Source organism: Lissotriton vulgaris, chromosome 3_1 (assembly GCF_964263255.1).
Source record: "Lissotriton vulgaris chromosome 3_1, aLisVul1.2, whole genome shotgun sequence".
NCBI lineage: Eukaryota > Metazoa > Chordata > Amphibia > Caudata > Salamandridae > Lissotriton > Lissotriton vulgaris.
Genome location: NC_141689.1, coordinates 496,921,406 through 496,940,976, shown reverse-complemented (window position 1 = coordinate 496,940,976; position 19,571 = coordinate 496,921,406). Strand labels below are relative to the sequence as shown.

Here is a 19,571-nt window from a genome sequence, read left to right as displayed (position 1 = left end):
AGTGACCCCCCCCAAACTAGTCGTTACCCCCTACGACTGCTGCGACGGGGTGCTGAGCCACGGAGGGACGTCGAACTAGCACGTGACCCATCCTCAGAGGGACCCCGACACCAACGCCGGACAGCAGGCGGGCAATTGATCGGCGTTGGGAGCGCAACTACTGCGAAAGTGCTGCTACAGAGGGGAGCTGGGAGACCCTCCCCAGAAACCGCAAGCACCACAGGAAGGGCACTGCTGACCCAAAGACGGCGCGAGATGGGGAAGCCTAAAGGACGAGTGGATGGTACGGCCGGTTCAGATGTGGCGGAAGGGACGACGCAGAGCCCAACGAAGCTCCAGCAGTTGCAAACTAGTATCCTAGACGCCATCACGGCTACGAAAGACGCTCTGCGACTGGATATACCTCAGGTAGCATCAGGACTGGGACTACTCCGTGCGGACCACGATAAACTAAAAGACATAGTCAAAAGCACGGAGGATACACTGCAGGAGATAGTGCCGGAGCATAAATCCATGGAGGGGCGATTGGCGGACGCACTTGACCGGATACAAGCACTGGAACGGAGGGCGGAGGACGGTGAAAATCGCAGCAGACGCAATAATGTGCGCTTAGTGGGTCTACCGGAGAAAACGGAAGGAGAAGACATGGTGGGATACCTTGACCACTGGTTACGGACGGAAGTGGCGCCAGAGGGCCTCTCATCCTTCTTCCCCTGGAAAGGGCACACCGAGTCCCGGCTAGGCCTCCTAGGCCGGGCCAGCCGCCCTGGCCGGTGGTGATAAAACTGGTGCATTATAAAGACAGGGACTGACTACTACAAAGGGCCAGGGATGTGGGCCTGTTCCAAGTGGATAATAGCAGAGTGACATTGTTCCCTGATTTTACATATGAGACTCAGAAACTGCAAGCCTCTTTTCTTTCGCTTAAACGAGAGCTCCGCGTGGAGGGAATAAAATACTCGCTTCTCTTTCCGGCCAAGCTCAGAGTCGAGGTGGATGGCAAGGCGCTCTTCTTTATGACATCGGCAGATGCCTGGGCGTGGTGGGATACTTACAAAGCTGGAACGGACAGAGCGAAATATCGAGCTGAAGAAGCGAAGCATCAGCAACCAGTCCGGAAATCGCAAAGGATTCGGAAGCGCCGGCAGCGATCAAGGAAACCGACAGAATCGCAAACAGAAGAGGAGAGGAGAGCGGCGCTGCAGGCGGTAGTGGCCCTGTCGGGAACAGGGAGCACCCGCTCACGCAGAGGATCGGAATCAGAGGAACATCGCACAGGGTCGGAAACAGATTTGTCGAAACTTGATCGGGCAAAGGGCCCGGTGGCGACGCCGCAGACATCGGAAGAAATTATCGAGGCCTAATGAGCGAGCCTAATGCTCTTCTAATGTGCAGCTCAAGGGGAAGCCAGAAGCGCCCTATGAAGCAGACAATGCCGGAGCAGCCGAGGTAGTGGTGAGTGACATTGGGGGATTGTGGGGCGGGGGAGATGGGACCGTGATAGCCACCTCTGGGGCCGAGTTGCGCCCCATTGGCCCATAAGGCCACCGTAGTGCAGACTGCGGTATAGTTGGGTAGTAGCAAGGGACTAGTTAGTCACAAAGCAAAGTTTGGATGGGAACTACTTTCACAAAGTTGGGTCCTGTTCTGGGCGGGTGGAAGCCGAGAGTAGTTGGGGTGGCTCGAGGCAAAGATTATGGGAGGGAGGAGACAATTGGTTTGAGGTGGGGTTCGGGGTGGGAGAGTGCCGCTACATATGCCTGGAAGAAGTCATGTACTGTTGAATACAGATTGCTGTGGGATAATGGCTAACTCTGGAGTAACAAAATGTGTGACCTGGAATGTGCAGGGACTACACACTATGACTAGGAGGCACAAGGTACATGCTTATTTGGTTCGTAGAGGGGTTCAGATTGCGATGTTACAGGAAACACACCTAACAAAACAAGACGGCATTGCCCTGCAGCGAAGATGGAGAGGGCAATTATTTCACACCACATACTCTGCATTTGCAAGAGGAACGCTGATTTGGGTCTGAGCGGGGGTTCCTCTCCAAGTGACCAGACAGGTAATAGACCCAGAGGGCAGATACGTGGCCATAGAGGGAAAACTTAGAGGCCGGGATATTGTGCTTTGTAGCGTGTATGCACCCAATGTTGACCAGTCGGCCTTCTTCACGAAACTTTCTGGTGCGCTGGCGAGTTACTTAGCAGGCCCTATAATTGTGGGAGGGGATCTCAACTCAGTGGCGGACACTACATTGGATAGATCTCACCCGCCGCTGGGGACGTCACCAGTGCATCGCTTAGCGAAGCGTAGGCTCGAATGGCAGGAGAGCTGGGAGTTGATAGACGCCTGGAGGGCGCGACACCCTACCCTGCGAGATTACTCGTATTACTCTAGTCTGCACGACCTCCATGTTCGATTAGACGCGTTCTTGTGTTCCCCGCTTGTGATCTCCACTGTGGCAAATGCTGAGTACTTAACTCGCACGCTATCCGATCATAATCCTCTTTTATTGACGCTAAACTGGATGACTGAGACCTCACAGATCCCGACATGGCAACTGCGCCCGGACACCCTAGATGACTTACTGTTTAGAGAAAATTGCAAAAACACAGTTGATGGACAGAATGTAGAACAATGTCATACATTCACCCCAGTACAAGGATCTGGGCCTAAATCCATCGTTTTTTTGCACTCCACACCACCCTGGGTTAGACACTGGCTATATGCAAATCAGCTCTGACCCTGTGCCTCATGGGAACAGTCCAGTCCGAACTACCAAGCCATGTCTTTCCCAGATCGGAATCAAGCATCCAAGGACCGGTTTCTGGCTATCAGCCTTCATCAGCTTGGATAGCTTGACTCCAGTGGTGTGGAGAGCCTGGGACTCACGTCTGAGCATACCCAGAACACTCGGGGTGAAAATTGCAAAAAACACAGTTGATGGATAGAATGTAGAACAATGTCATACATTCACCCCAGTACAAGGATCTGGGCCTAAATCCATCGTTTTTTTGCACTCCACACCACCCTGGGTTAGACACTGGCTATATGCAAATCAGCTCTGACCCTGTGCCTCATGGGAACAGTCCAGTCCGAACTACCAAGCCATGTCTTTCCCAGACCGGAATCAAGCATCCAAGGACCGGTTTCTGGCTATCAGCCTTCATCAGCCTGGATAGCTTGACTCCAGTGGTGTGGAGAGCCTGGGACTCACGTCTGAGCATACCTGTACTGGGGTGAATGTATGATATTGTTCTACATTCTGTCCATCAACTGTGTTTTTTGCAATTTTCACCCCGAGTGTGGTGGGTATACTCAGACGTGAGTCCCAGGCTCTCCACACCACTGGAGTCAAGCTATCCAGGCTGATGAAGGCTGATAGCCAGAAACCTTGGATGCTTGATTCCGGTCTGGGAAAGACATGGCTTGGTAGTTCGGACTGGACTGTTCCCATGAGGCACAGGGTCAGAGCTGAAAAAAACTTGTACTGGGGTAAATGTATGACATTGTTCTACATTCTGTCCATCAACTGTGTTTTTTGCAATTTTCACCCCTAGTGTGCTGGGTATACTCAGACGTGAGTCCCAGGCTCTCCACACCACTAAAGTCAAGCTATCGCCTAAGGGCATGTCTGTGCGCCACAAGGCACTTTGAATTTTTAAGATAAATGCATTTTGACAGGAAATCGCAAAATACCATCCACTTGGAGTAGGTGGTAAGCCAAAATCACAATTTTCAAGGCACCTCTACATAGCATTTAAGGAATCGCAAAATTGAGATTCCTTAAATGCTTAAGCAAAATAAGGAATAGCAATTTTTGCGATTCCTTATTTTGCTACGTGGCCCATACATACCAAAACGCCATTTGCGATTCGCAAACGCTGGAATTCTGCGAATTTCGGCGTTTGCGAATCGCAAACAGCTTCCTACATATGCCCCCTTGTCCTCACAGAGGCCAGGCACCAGTAATCCTCTCCCTCACATCCCAATATTATCAATGTTATCACATAAAGGGTATTTTTTTCTTTGAGCTTCTTAACATAAAAGCAAATGCACCAACCACACATACGCTTCGAGAAAATGATGTCTGTATCAGGGCTACCAAACCAGGTCATTCCTTTTCTTGGTAGCAATAACTATTCCCCAAAGATTACTGCACTGTTAATACGCAACTCTACAAATATCACTTAAAAATAAATCATCATCGTCTTAAGCAAGGCCTCCAAGCATTCAATCATTGTTTCAGTTAAATGCTCAATATTTTGTCTCAAATAATCCTAACAAGAAGCATATTTGTTAGTTTTGAGCATTTTATAGTTTTTGTGATCCTCCTATATAACAAAGTTTCTGTGCTTTAGTGCATTCCACGCACTACTCATTTGTGACCGCCTCACACACAAACACTATGTGTTTTGTGTTCACCACGAATACCTCATATCTGAGCTTTGCTCACACACCACATTCTACATATCTCACTATACCCATCTTATGTGAGCATCTCATGTGTGTCTTTCACAGCAAGATTTAAAAATTTTCTGGAACATCTCTCTTCCACACAAACAATGTGCATCTCATTTTTGTGAGCATCCTACACAAGGCTAATTCTTATTGCAAATTTCTCCCACAGGGCTTCTTACATTTTTGTGCAAGATAATGTGGTTTGAGTGCACCCTACACTCATATTATCCGTCTGCAATAATACTTCTCACAGATTAGACAAAAATGTTTCTGTATTGTGTTGTATACTTTGCGATGCATTAAGGGTTTCTCCAGCTACAGGAATGCAGTACTTCCAGTGTTTGAGAACCTATTCTTGCTCACCTTCTTGTGCCCTGCTAAACCAGGGGTTTCCAAAACGGATCCAACTGACTTCAATACTCAAACAGACACAAAGACACCTATACCATACCATTAGACTTGCCAGTCTGAGGGTGGTCTTCCCCCAAACCTTTTGACTGCTTACCTCCTCTTTTTGTTGGCGTTAGGACTAGTGCTAAAGTGAATGTGCTTCTCCCCTAAACATGGTAATGTTGTTGTAGACCCAATTTGGCATATTTAATTTACTTTTAAGTTCTTGTACAGTGGTATGCCACATACCCAGGGCTTGTAAATTAAATGCTACTACTTGATCTGCAGCACTGAATATGCCACCCACACAAATAGCCATTTAAACATGTCTCAGACCTGCCACAGCAGAGCCTGTGTGTGCTCAGTTTTACTGCCATGCTGACTTGGTATTAAAACCCCATTGCCAAGCCTTAAACTTCCCCTTCTTTACACATGTCACCCCTAACGTATGCCCTATGTAGCCCATGGGAAGGGTGCTATGTTACTAAAAGGTAGGACATGTACTTTTAAGTTTTGCATGTCCGTGTAGTGAAAAAACACCTACATTCATTTTTCACTACTGTGAGGCCTACTCCTCTCCTTAACATTGGGAATTCCTTAACCCCTTTGGTTCTGATGGCGGCCCCCATCCGTCATGCACCGCGGTGGGCGTGTGCTGATGATGGCTGGGGGCCGACATGAACCCGGCCACTATTAAAAACGGCTGCACAGCGCGAAAATCGCGGCCGCGCACAAGGGGCTAATATACCCTTTTAAGCTGTAATTCCTGGTTTAGAAGGAGTAGCGGTGTCATGCTTTATTTCTTTGGAGTGGCAATGATAAATCCTCTTTACTGGTAAAGTTGGATTTCATTTTAGATTTGCCACTTTTATGAAGTGGACATTTCTCTGCTTTTACAACTATGTGTGCCTGTAGCCAGTCTCCAATACACTCCAATATTAGTCTAGTTACATTTTGAAGTTTAGGAATGTTGCGATGAGCATTCCGTTTATTCTCCCTTTTTTTCGTCCCACCTTTGTTTGCTTGGTGCATGAAGATATAAGATTCAAAAACATTTGGTCTAATTACTTTGTGAATGTAAATAACAATTAAAGCATACTTGCAAACTGTGACTACTTGCCTGCCTTTATCAATGTTTCACTACAAAACTGTGCAATTTTATTAGTTTAACAGAGTGTACCGTTCTCAGACAATGGGGGATTTGTATAGGGTCACTGGAAAGTCCAAAAGGTTGTCCTAGTCCCTACCAGACATTTAGTGTGTCCTACGCCCCTGGTTGGGGGTCCACCCACAGAAGTGAAAAACCCCATGGGAGTGCTCCTGGTTACAGGAAGACACGGAAAACTCAAGGTACACAACAGAAAAAAAACCTGAAAACCCTGCATGCGAGTCGCAATCAAACGGAGTTTGCAAGCTCGCGACCAGCTATTTTAGTTGCAGAAATTACCAACATTTTGTCAGTGACTCGCAAATCACATGAGTCATAAATTTCAGACCGTGTAAAAAGAGCGTACAAGCAAAGCCAGATACTATACTGAGTGTTTGAATAGGTTGGATGATGGCAAGAGATTGGAACCAGGGCCTGGCTGCAGGCCGAAGACTGTGGGCGGCAGCAGAGGATGGCTGATGAGTTATGGTTGAGTGCAAGCCTGGCAGTCTGCGCAGCGGGGTTGAAAATTAAGTAAATAATTAAAAAACTGTGAAAAACTGTTTTAGTTTAAACAGGCAAACCAATGAAATTCACTAGTTAGGGTGGTCAATACACACAGCATAAGCCATACTTTGCGCCAAACGCCATGCTCAAAATTGATTTGATAATAGCACAGACACAAAAACAAAAAAGAGATCAATAGAGCATCATGGTTGATAGCATAAGCTAAGGCATGTGAGGTGTGCATTGATACCATAACCGGCACATTTCTGTGGTTTTACTAGAAGATTTCACACACCTAAAATAGACAGTTGAAGAGGGGCATTTGGAGAAGATATTAACTCCTTCAGTGCAGGTGCTGGCTAACAGTCGACGCCATTGGCTGACGTTGCGAAAGGTTTCAAAGGAAACTTTGGTTCTTGCACCAAAGAATTCCTTTTTTCTGTCCTCACCCTTCTGCATGACCATCTGTGATGTCAGCTCACCATGAGGCATGCTGACGTCATAAATCCCCACCGGTGCAGGGAGAAAGAAGCAGGTGAGTGACCACACACACGTCCGGTGGGGATTTTAGGCCTATATCATGCAAGCTTTTAGGGGGCTTTGGCCCATGTGATGTACGGGATGACTACCTTGGGACACATATTTTTTGAATGTGTTTTTTTCCCTGGGGTATGCAATTGTGTCCCCAAGAAGGGCTCAATCGCATCTCCCAGGGGAAAACTGATAGCACACATGTTTTCCAGGGGTCACCCCTTCCGACACATGGGCTTACCTCCTTGAAGGCCCATATAATTTTTTGTGATATGTTTTTTCTCTGGGGGGCACAATTGCACTCCTGAGGAGAACACACCATAGTGCACATGGTTTCTGGGGATTCGCCCATCTGACATATAGGTCCACCCCCTTGGAGGCTGTATGATTTTATTAGAATGCTTGTTTTTCCCTAGGGAGCACGATAACAAAGTGGCCTAAATCCACTGGGCCACAAGGGAGTAGAAAGACCCATGTCATGGTCATGTTTTAGTGTTGATTTCCCTGATATAACCATAAACACTGCCTGCAGAAAGCACAAATACATGCAGACTTCCATACAGTGCTAAACACCTACCAATTCAGCATGTCTGAACAAAAACAAAACTGTGCCAGTGTTGAAATTACCTTTTAATTTTACTGAAATTCTATATTCAATGAACAAAACAAAGGTGACAGTTATAATTAGGTATAGTAAAAAAAAAACAACTCCGAAATGTACTGGTCATTTTTCATTGTTTACCTTTTTTCAAAGACTCGACTGGGCACAGAGTCCTAAGGTGGTTGCCAGCACAACATTGTTGATGTGGTGGCAGCCCATCAGATTTCATCTTGAGACTTGTTGACTTTGTGGATTCTCTGCTGTGTGAAATATACAACGTTTCTGAGCCTTACTACTTTACGGATTTACCCCAAATGACATCTGACAGGGATTGGTAGACAGCCCTCCTTCATCCATTGGTCTTTTGTGCCATCCACAACATTATTAGTCTGCCCACTTCAGCATGGGGCAATGAGTCACTAACTTCACAGTGAGTAATGGCATTCTGAATTTTCAGAAGGATCCTTTCCGCACACAAAGTGGACTCCAGGAGCTACTAGGTGAATGTGTGCTTCTTGAGATCAAAGCTAGATCTATGACTTCAAGCAATTATGTTTATACTGGCAGTGGCCTGGCACCACCCAACAAAGTTTATCAAAAGCTATGACAACACAAACATTGACAAAGCTATAAGGGCTATAAGACTGGCAGTGAATGGCAGACTTATTGACTTTACAAATCATTGTTTAGCTATCTGATTTGCTAATGAGGGTGCATAGGTCTAGTTTTTGGCCCTGTCTGACTCTGTTTTAGTTGTCCCCCACCTAAAAATGATTCCAGCACATGTGAGTTTACAGTGGCTGTAGTGAGCTTACTCCTCGTACCTTGAAATAGGCCATGGGATGTTTTGTCTCTTTTAGTGGCTTTGGAGAAATACTTTGGATTACAACATCTATAAACAAAGTGCTTTTTTGCTTTCCACATTGCTATCTCTCTCTCTCTCTTTCTCTCTCTCTCAGGATCAGATATTGAGATAGCAGCCAGATGAGAGGAAAATGGAGCATAATCTGGAAGCAAGTTTTCAGTCAGCAGAGTTTTATTTGATGAACAGTCTTCCAGTGATTCTGTGGGACATGGTCATGGCAGTTGTGGTCTCCCTTCGAAAACACAATCTGTGTAGTAGAAAGAGAGCAGCAGGGTAGACCAGCCCAGAGAGCGGGCACATGCGGTGGCAAGCACAGACAGAGTTCTCTCTTGGCAGCCCACCTATTTAGCCCACCCACAAATTTCCCCGTGCACTACAGATGCTGATGTAAAGTCAGTGCAGTAATGTTTTTTGCCTATTAACTGTGTGCATCTCTTTCTGGATGTTGACTTCTTTGAATAAATTTTGCACCAAAACAATTTGTGTGCCCAACAGTTTGAGGGAACATTTGTGGCACCCTTGGGCATATTCTAGGGCACACCAATAGACTCTCACTTCAGTTAGGCTGTTGAAAAAATGTCTAGGCCTTAGGCTCAATATGGGGATAGTACACAAACCAAGGGAACAGTCTCCTGGTCTACTTCTGTAGTTTGGTAAACACTCCCCTTTGCACCAGTCATGAGCAGAGATTGTTTTTTGCTATTGCTGCATATGCTGCAATTCATTGATAATTCTTCTGCATTGTTGTGGGCCCATCCAGACCATGACAGGTTGTTCTAAATTTGGCCTGTCATGGATCATTGGTCTGCCAGGTGTACAAAGATTTATACTCCTAGAAAGAATATAGCCATTGATGCGTCTGTGATCCTATACAAAGGGTGGCTGCTGTTCAGGCAGTACATACTGAGCAAAATAACTCATTATGGCATCAAAATGTACATGCTGTGTGAGAGCTCTACTGTTTATGTACACAGCCTTAGAGTGTATACAGTAAAAAACTGCTCTAAATCCTGTAGAGTGCCCTTCCTCACTAGGAGCCATGGCAAAGATTGTGTGGGAGTGTGTCCAATTACATCTCTGCCAAGTTCCACGCATCAGGGATTAGACTAAAGCATTTTAGTGCTAGCGTCCGCATCACCCCCCTAAAATTCATTAGTCACTCATTATATCTCTCCAAACCTCATAAATGTTGGACGAGGAGCTGTAGGAATAATTAACATCAGCTTGGTTGTGCTTGGATTTGGTGTTTTCTGCTCCAGGCAATTCACTCAGTCCTGTAGGCCCGGACATGTTGCTGTGGTGAGATTAGTTTTAAGTGTGTCACTCTGATACAATATTGCTGGTCTTTCCACAGCAGCGCATTGTTTTTAAGGTTAAAAAAAAATTTAATGTGCCGATGCCCAGCTTGTCCAGGATATGTGTATCAGCAGCAGCGCGGCAAACACTACCACGGAGAAATCCGCAGGAGAGAGACACACTTCCTGTCAGTCCTGCTCAGAATCATTAATCGACTCAAAGTCTGGCTGCTGCAAAAACAGGGCACAAGTACTATAAAAAGCAGTGGGGGGCTGACCAAGTAAGACAATATGCAAATGACCTCATGATGTTACGACGGAGCGCTATAAAAGAAATAAAATAGTGCTATTTAAATTATTTGTGCCAATACTGGGACAGACTAACCCATCTGACAGTCTTACAGTGTCTGCAATTATATACAGAGACATAACAAAGGCAAAAGCACGCCTCGCTTAAGTACCTGTGAAGAGAAGGCAAGCTGTGTGCCTTTGTTTCCCTCTGTGGCATTTACATTTAAATGCAAGGTTCCAGGCGGCCCCCAGTCAGCATATACAAACAAAAGGAGGCCGGATGGCCCCTTAACTTTGGCCCAGCTAGAGGTGAAAAAAGGCTCCCTCGCTGCCTGCACGTCTGCTGCTGGGAATGGAAAGCCGGCACCGTGCAGGTGCTGCTGAATGTGTCCAGGTGTCCGAAAATTACACCAGGACAAGTTCAGGCATCCACCCTGTGAAAAGAGTGGAGGGACGCCGTGTACCTGCGTGTACTCCCGCCTCGAGCCCTGTGCGAAAGTACAATCATGTGAGTTCCTAATCGGGTGGGTGCACGGCTAGTGACTGCTGCATGTGTATTAACACACATTATCACCTTTGTGTTCCTGGCAATTCACACAATGGGCCCTTCTGTTTACGGTCTCTTTTTTCACTGATGAAGTGGAAGGCTGTGCAGGCCAAGGAGGGCACACACTGCACAGAAACGCACAGGTATGGTATGGCAGGATGGGAGCTGTGAGGTCCCCTCTTTCTGCAAAAGCTTAAGCAATTATGCAGCAGCTGTTAATACTCTCTTTATTATTGTCCCTGATCCCTAGTTTTTGAATAGGCTTTTTTTATCTTTCGTTTAGAACTACTCTAAAAGTTGAAAACAGCATCAGTCTGTGTGCGTTTTGGATAAGCGCTAGCTCTGCAGTGTGTCTTCAACTCGTTAAATTGGAGGCAATTTTTTAGTAGAGGACATGTCAGGGAGTTGTAGTGCCCATCTGTGATTCAATTAGAGAGAAGATGTGTCATTATGATGAAAGATGACGACTTTGAAAGTGGGGAACTAGGGTGGAGTCCCATGTGATTCTGTGCAAATCACTTCATCTCCGTGTAACAAAAAAAAGTATTAATCTGACCATCTTTAATCCAACTGGTGCTCACATAAAGCCTTCTAATGTCTTTGGGGCGAATTTAAGCTATATGAAACTGCAAAAATCTAAAACTACAAATATTGTGGTAGTGATAAAGCACCCTGCACCCGATGGCCACTCACAACACTTCTTAGCCTTTCTACTAGAGGCAGAAATTCCAAGCAATTCTTAAATTAGAATGCTTCAGTAAACACAATGTTAATTACACAGTCTATTGTTTGAGAACACTCCGCCTTCAGTGGTGGACAGGGTGGCTCCTTTATCATAAAGCAATGCACATAATTTCATGACTTCTGTATCAAACTTTTAGTGAACAAAGCACACACTTATGTTTCTCATTTCCATAACTGACTAACTCATATACTACATGATTTTCTTTGCATTCTGGGACTTGTAGCCCTAACTTTATCTATGTATATAAAAACGAATGTATGTTTGTCCTTTATGCATTACTACACCATTCATCCGATCGCCATGAAACTTTGAAACTTTGGGAAGTTGTTGAGTACACTCCCGCGAAGGTTTCTGGCAAAAAAAAAAAATCTACATCGACCCAGAAGAGCCCTCTTAATCTTTCTAATACTGAAATTGTTAGCGAATTTGCGAGCATCGTCAACAGTTATTCCCCCCAAACAGAAATCGATTTGTCGAACTACATCTAAAGCACGAAAGAAAAAAGGCATTACAAGCTTCAGAAACAGACGAGCAATGGAAAGCAAGATTAGAAGCTGTTCGAACACAAACTGGTTAAGCACGTTCTTCTCCAACGAACGAGCAACGAAAATCAAGATTGTAAGTTGATCGAGTATGCACTGCTCAAGCCCGTTCTTCACAAACGAACGAGCAACGAGAATCAAGATTGGAAACATAGATTACGTACAGCTCAAGCCCGCTCGAATGAAACAGGAGAGCAATGAGAATCAAGATTGGAAACCGATCAACGGGAAGCACTCCTTCATAAAGGTTATAACCTTTATTTGGACAGCTTCTATGCAGGTGTAACATTGTTAAACAAAGCTGGCACTGTGGCATGAGGTACAGTTCCATTTTGCCGCAAAGAAGTCCAACAGAAGCTTGTTTATAAGAAGCTCCAAAAATTCCAGAGCACTGTATTACGTTCAAATGAACAGCTAGCAGTCACATTCTCTGACAGGCGGGATGTGTACGTGCCCACTATGATCCATGATGAGAGAACTTCCCCAGTCAGTATTTGCGGTCAATTGGCTGAATTTCACACACCCTTCCTGTATATTTGATTACAAGTACATGGGCAAAGCGAATAAGAATGGACAGCCACATAACGCATATAAAAAAACTAGCACATGGTATAAGAAGCTGTTTAGCCATCCAATTCAGCTGGCAACATACTATGCATATGATGTTTACTCTTGGATTACCGTAGGGAGGGCAATTACTTTCAGTTGATGGTCATCAAGATGGGCTTACTGTTGCAGAAGCAGTGGCCTTTACTTAATCTGCTGTGGAGGACATTGCAAGGCTGCAGGACCAGCACTTTGCTGACCGCATTCCTGCAAAAGAGAGAAAAACTCAAACATGTTGTCATTACAGAGTCTGCTTTAAGCAAGGAAGGAGGCAAAAGAGTTGTTATAACTGTCCCCAGTGCCCAGCTCACCCAGGCATATGTTTTCCAAATTGATATACGCTGTACAATACAAATGTGAAGTATTGGGAAATTGATTAAGGGGGAACTGCCCTAGTATATACTTTTCAAAAGTTGTGCATGTGTGTATATCTTCAATGGGCCACTGCTTCACTAGGCAAGCAGTCTTTCAAATTATTGCCTCTTGTTGAGAAAATCGTAGACTTGCTTATGGCCTACTTGACAACTTTATTCACTGCCAGAACGTGGTAGATGTTCTGTTTGCTGAATGATAAGTGATTACAGTCACTTCATATTACAGTGGAAGTAACATAGACCACATTGCCACAGAGTACACTGTGCAGCAAAACCTAGCGCCTTTAGCCAGTCAGTCAGTCATAAATCTTTATTTCGGCAAACAGCCATAAAAGAGCAGATAGATAGAATGAAACAGTGAGGATACAATAAAAACACTGCATTAAAAATGTTAAAACGTTGTTAAAAATGCTTGGAATAATCAATTGAGGTAAAGTAAGCTAAAAAGCAGATACAACTGAAAAACAACACATTATGGATTGCTCAGACTTTGGTGTAACACTAAGGTAACCCCACCAGTCAAAGTCGATTTTGCCCCCATTACATAAAGTGCATCATTTGTCCCCATAGGGTTGATATTGCAATTTACACAGGATTAAAAAAAAACGAAGAAGAAATGAACAATAATATCAATACGGTACAATATGGTTCTCATGTTGGAAATGTACTGCCGCCAAGACTGCCTCTATCTCACGTGGATAGGTTGACTCTAGGCTGTATTTGTACCTATTTCGCTACTTGTAAGACAGGAATCTGGAAACTGCAAAACCTATAGATGGGCTTGTGCCAGAATACAAAAAAAAGTTAACTAAAGAATGATGATGGATTAAACCAAGATCAGTTGACTGGGGGTGAGTGCTTGCAATGTTCGACACTCCATCCATCATCCCCTTTGGTTTGCTTTGTTCGCCCTAAGTTGGCAGGGTATGCCCAGACATGGGTCCCTTGCTCACTTTGCCACTGTATTCAAGCTAGCCTGGCTGATGACGGCTGATTAGCCAAAAAACGGTCCCAGGATGCTTGTTTCCGGTCCAGGGAAGACATGGCTTGGGAGTTCGGGCTGGACTGTTTCCATGAGGCAAAGGCCAGACTGATTTGCATATGGCCATGTCTTAACTGGGGTGGCGGAGTGAGCTAAAGAATGATGATGGATAAAGCCCAGATCAGTTGACTGGGGGTGAGTGCTTGCAATGTTCGACACTCCATCCATCTTCCCCTTTGGTTTTGCTTTGTTCGCCCTAAGTTGGCAGGGTATACCCAAACGTGGTTCCCTTGCTCACTTTGCCACTGGATTCAAGCTAGCTTGGCTGATGACGGCTGATTAGCTAGACACCGGTCCCAGGATGCTTGTTTCCGGTCCAGGGAAGACATGGCTTGGCAGTTCAGGCTGGACTGTTCCCATGAGGCACAGGGTCAGACTGATTAGCATATGGTCATGTCTGAACTGGGGTGGCGAAGTGACCTAAAGAATGATGATGGATAAAACCCAGATCAGTTGACTGGGAGTGAGTGCTTGCAATGTTCAACACTCCCTCCATCATCCCCTTTGGTTTTGCTTTGTTCGCCCTAAGTTGGCAGGGTATGCCCAGACTTGGGTCCCTTGCTCACTTTGCCACTGGATTCAAGCTAGCCTGGCTGATGACGGCTGATTAGCCAGAAACCGGTCCGAGGTGCTGGTTTCCAGTCCAGGGAAGACATGGCTTGTTAGTTCGGGCTGGACTGTTCCCATGAGGCACATGGTCAGACTGATTTGCATATGGCCATGTCTGAACTGGGGTGGCGGAGTGAGCTAAGAATGATGATGGATTAAACCCAGAATGGTTGACTGGGGGTGAGTGCTTGCAATGTTCAACACTCCGTCCATCATCCCCTTTGGTTTTGCTTCTTATAAGCTGGGCAGGAAAAACAGAGTATGCATCACTGATTCCAAATCCGCTCCACAGACAAGCAAGCCTGCTCTGTGGTTCTAATGGTGCCAGCCAAATTGGCGGTAAAGGAGTGCAACGGCAAGGTTCCAAACCTAAACTGTATGGACAGCTTCCTTGCCAGGGAGGGTTGTATCTCATCCAGAAACTATTCTGCTACATGTTCACCGTTTGAATACTTAGTCTGAACTGAGCATAGTTTTTTTTTAAAGCTGCTTTAGAAATCAGGGCAGATACCGTCCACAAGCTTTCATTACCCATTTTCCTTAGCGTATCTCTGACATACTTGATCCAGGGGAGTTCTCTTAGACCTTGTTCTAGTGAGTATGTCTTCTAACCCTTGCCGATAGGAATGCAATTCAGGGGTTGCCCAGATCCTTCTCCAGTAGAGAATTGGTCTAATTCCGTTCCCATCGGAGATTGGCCTGAACCCCACTTCTAACCTAAGCAGGAGCAAAGGCGTGCTAACCATGAGGGACGATAATTCTCTGCTATCACAAGAGCATTCACGATCTTGTACCCTCATAACTCTGCACCATAGAGAGGATCCTCCCCAACTTGGTGCTTATAAACTTGGATCACCAGGGATCTGGGCCTTAAGTAAGAACACTGTTGCATGTTAGTCAGCCCCCCCCAATATAGTGCTCCCGTTTTAGTCTATGCTTGGAGATATGTGCGGCTCACTCTAACTGCTCGGTCAGGGTGATCCCAAGATATTCTATGATCTAAACCCGTGCAAGAGGAATCCCCTTCAGAATAGGATTGGGTTTAGAGGTTAGGTAAGGATTCAGCACCATATATTTCATCTTTGCTACACCTCTGCCTGCAGAAGTGACTGAATCAATTGAAGATGTGCTTTAAACCCATGAGAAAATTAGATAGCAGAAGCGTGTTGTCTGCAAACATTAGGACAGGTACCATCATATTAGCTAATCTTAGGGATGTCGTTCTCGCCAGCATTTGGATGGGCTATAAAACCATTCATATGTAAGGTGAAAAAGGTAGGTGCAAGAACACAGCTCTGTCTCACACCATTCGAGACAGGGAACAGCTCTGTAACTTCACCCAACCTACCACATCTGACCTGGGCAAAGTTATGCTCATGTAGCCTGATAATTATAGCAAGACGGTAATCTGGAATCCCCATACTGGCCAGCACTTGCCAAACATGTTTCTTGGCACCAGGTTGAATGCCAATCGAAGATCCACGAACACCACGTAAAACAGTCCACCCTCGAGGGCCACCATCTTCCAGAAAAATATTTGTAGCCTGAACACCTGGTCAATGGTTGAAGTACTACCAGAATTCTGCTTGTAGCGGAGTCAAAATATCCTTAGCCTCCATTCACCCTTGGAGCCCATCTATAAGGATTTTAGAAAATAACTTTAGTACACTATTAATGCGGCTAATCAGCCTATAGCAGACTGGTAGAAGTGGGGAGCCCTTCTTAAAAATAAGTGTAAGTTTGGCTCCTGCCCAAGTTGAGAGAAGTGGAGAGCCACGCAAGATAGCATTAAGGAAAACTGTGAAATAGGGGCCCCAAGTATCGATCCCAGTAAGATATAAATCATCTGGAATCCCATCAATCCCAGGCGATTCCTGATGGGAAATGACAGGATATTCAGCACATACACTCATCTCTTGCACCTCTCTTGCACCCCTATACCAGATACCAGAGTAATCGGTCTAAATTATTACGGAGTAAGCATGGGCGAATTTTGCGAATCTCGCGTTCGCGAATTTTGCGGATTTGCGAACTCGCAATCTGCAAAATCCGCGAATTCTCGCGAATTTGCGGATTTTTTTTTTGTGTGTTTGCGCGGGTTTCTGCCAGTTCGCGAGGGTTTTGTACAATGTCGCAAATTGCGAACTTACCTGTCGGGTCGCAAGTTTCGCGAACTTGTTGTTTCTACGTGTCCAGCCTGTTTGGGACACTCTTCTTCATCACTGCCACTCTCTGACTACTCATGCCACCCTCTGGCCCACCCATGCCACCCTCTGTTTCATCACAGCACCCTCTGGTTGTCCAGTCAGTGTACATTATTGTGGCAACGCAAGCACACCTTCCCTGCCTCAAGTGACCTGAATTAATTTGGGGCTGATTAATGTGTCACAGAATATTTTTTTAGCTGGCACCTGCTTCCTTAGTGCTTCCTGATTAGTGAACTTTTGCACTTGCTAAGTGCTTTCATTGTTTCAAAATTAGTTACAACACCTGCCCTGCCCCAACTGACAATAATGAATTAGGGGCTGATTAATGGATTTGAACTGCCAGCCTGGCTCCTGCTTGTCTCCCTTAGCTGTAATTCAGGACCTTTGTGGCATATGTGTAACTATTCTGAGGTTCAGAGCAGGGTCACATAATAGTTGCAACTGGCAACTGAACTCTGGAGGGGCCCCTCAGCAAGCACTACAGGAAATGGCTACTAATGATGAGCCTGAACTTTTGAACCTGGTAAGTAGTTTCAGTTTTGATTAGATCGTATTTCTGCAATTTTGCACTTATTCGCGGGGCGCGAAGTTGTACTGGGAAGCCGCGAACTCACGCGAACAGTGCGAGCAGTGCGAGCAAAATCCGCTGCTCGCGGATTTGCGGATTTTGCGGGAGATTCGCGAATCTCGCGGATTGCGAATTTCCCGAAAATCCGCAAAATCCGCGAGCGAAACGGATTTTCCGCCCATGCTTATTACGGAGGCACTTTCACCATCAGCAGAGGAGTAAAGGGCAGAGAAGTGCCGTATTCAGTCAGCAGTGGCAATATTATTTTAATGGGGACAGTAGCTCTCCGTAATCTTAGTGGCTACCAGATTCCAAAAAGTTTGTTGATCACCTGTCTTAGAAGCAGCTAATAGACCTTGCCACATCCCTCGGTCCCAACCCTTTTTAGCTTCTACTGTGGCTTTTTTTGTATGCCACCCTCCTACCTGATATCAGCCTTTTGTCCTGTTCTCTAATTGAGGCAGTCAGCCTTTAGCACTTTTTGAAGTGCTCTTTAGGGAACTTAAGACAGTCTTACCCAGCATGTTTACTCAGTTTGAGGAATGTAGGCTTCAAGGCATCCTGGGACAGCCCCCCAACTCACATCCACTAACTGGAAGAAGTTCCCGAGCCTCATGTAGCCCTCAGCTGGTATGCATTCGGTATTGCTCGTCAGTCGGGAGGCAGATAGTTCATAATTAGTAAAAACGTAGTCTAGGTTTTTTTGGTTTGGAATGTTGTGAATCTTTTTGAGGCAATTGGCAATATGTCTGGCCATATGTGTTCAGAGGTTTGCTTGTGATGTCTTTGTAGGCAAATGGTTGATGACTGGGTGAAATATGGTGTGATGGGTGACTCCGCCCTGTGGCATATGAATGTGATGGGGCTTTGAATGGCGGCAGGGTTTTGATGTTGAGTAAATTGCTATGTTGGATTGATGCCTTGACCAGGCGTATGAAAGTCAGTGTGTGTGGTGCGTGAAAAGCATGTGATTGGCCCCTAAATTGGTTGATGCCTTGACTTGGCCTTGGCATTATGCCTTTCCTCCAGTAGTCATGAGTTCAACATTCTGATACTTGTATTAGTATTTTCTTTTTGAAGCTGGCACTTCTGGAGGTGCCCAGCCTATCTGGTATAAGTGTCTACTTCAGAAGTGAATGTAATATTTTTGAGTACTTAATATTTTGAAGTGTCAAGGTTAGTGTAACTTGCATTGATCCCACTCACTTTCCCACAAGCTTCAAACTTTGACGAAGTGGCTACGACATGCATTTTCTTTACATTTTGTGTGGAAATGTTCTGGAATCTGTCATGAACCACAAATTTCCAACCACCCAGCATCCCCACATGTCTTCACGTAAAAAACATAACTCAATTTGTGTGGCTGGACCTAGTATCAATAACTCACAATTTCTCCATGCACTGCCTATACAGCTTTATATTCTATCACTTATATCATTTAAAATAATAGTATTTATGATAATAGTTATGACATCACAAATCCCATCTTGGTGGAGAACACAGTGCATGGTAGTATTGTGAGTTATAGTTAAGGCAGCATCACTACCGAGATGAATTCACCGAATATGGAGGTGCGCAAGTTCTAATAATTTGAGGGTGTGGCTTATATTATATACTAAAGGTATAAGTATAAGGAGTTTTATATATATATATATACACACTGAAAAAACCATAGGTTTCAGGCACGTTATAAACAACCAAGCAAGAAAAGCTACTGCCTAGATTTCACAATCATAAGGGCTCTATACCCGAGTCCCAAAATTATCCCTAGTTACCTGAAGCGAACTAGGACACATTAATGATGTCATAAAGTGGAGGAGATACGCTATCAAACAAGATGGCCTGGTAAGCACCCGGCTCCGCCGACCTCTGACTCCTGCCAGAAGATCCTGTTATTTATCCTGTTTTTGCACCCTGCCTCCGTATGTATCAACCGGACTGGAGCTTAACGGTGCAATCCCAAGATTTCTACCAGTTTGGTAGACAAAGATATGTCGTGTGGCAGTTTGCGGCCTAGACCAGCCTGGAAGCTGGGTTCTCGAGTACTGGCCCAGCCGGGTTTCAGTTTAACAACATCGGCTGTAGTTGTGTGACAAGGTCCGGTCTACCGAGGTGAAAAAATGTTCTTGGACCGAAGTTGATGATGGTTGGCTGAATTGGTGAATATCAAGGAGGGGTGACGACGCACAATTGGAGCGGTGGACGGGGGTCCCTAGCCCGGTGGCCCGGTTAGGGCC

At 45.3% G+C, this 19,571-nt stretch overlaps 1 pseudogene; it reads left to right on the top strand.

The window, feature by feature from the left end:
• Positions 1-255: 255 nt before the first annotated feature.
• The window catches only part of LOC147726681 (uncharacterized), a 31,200-nt pseudogene continuing 11,884 nt past the window's right edge, over positions 256-19,571 (top strand).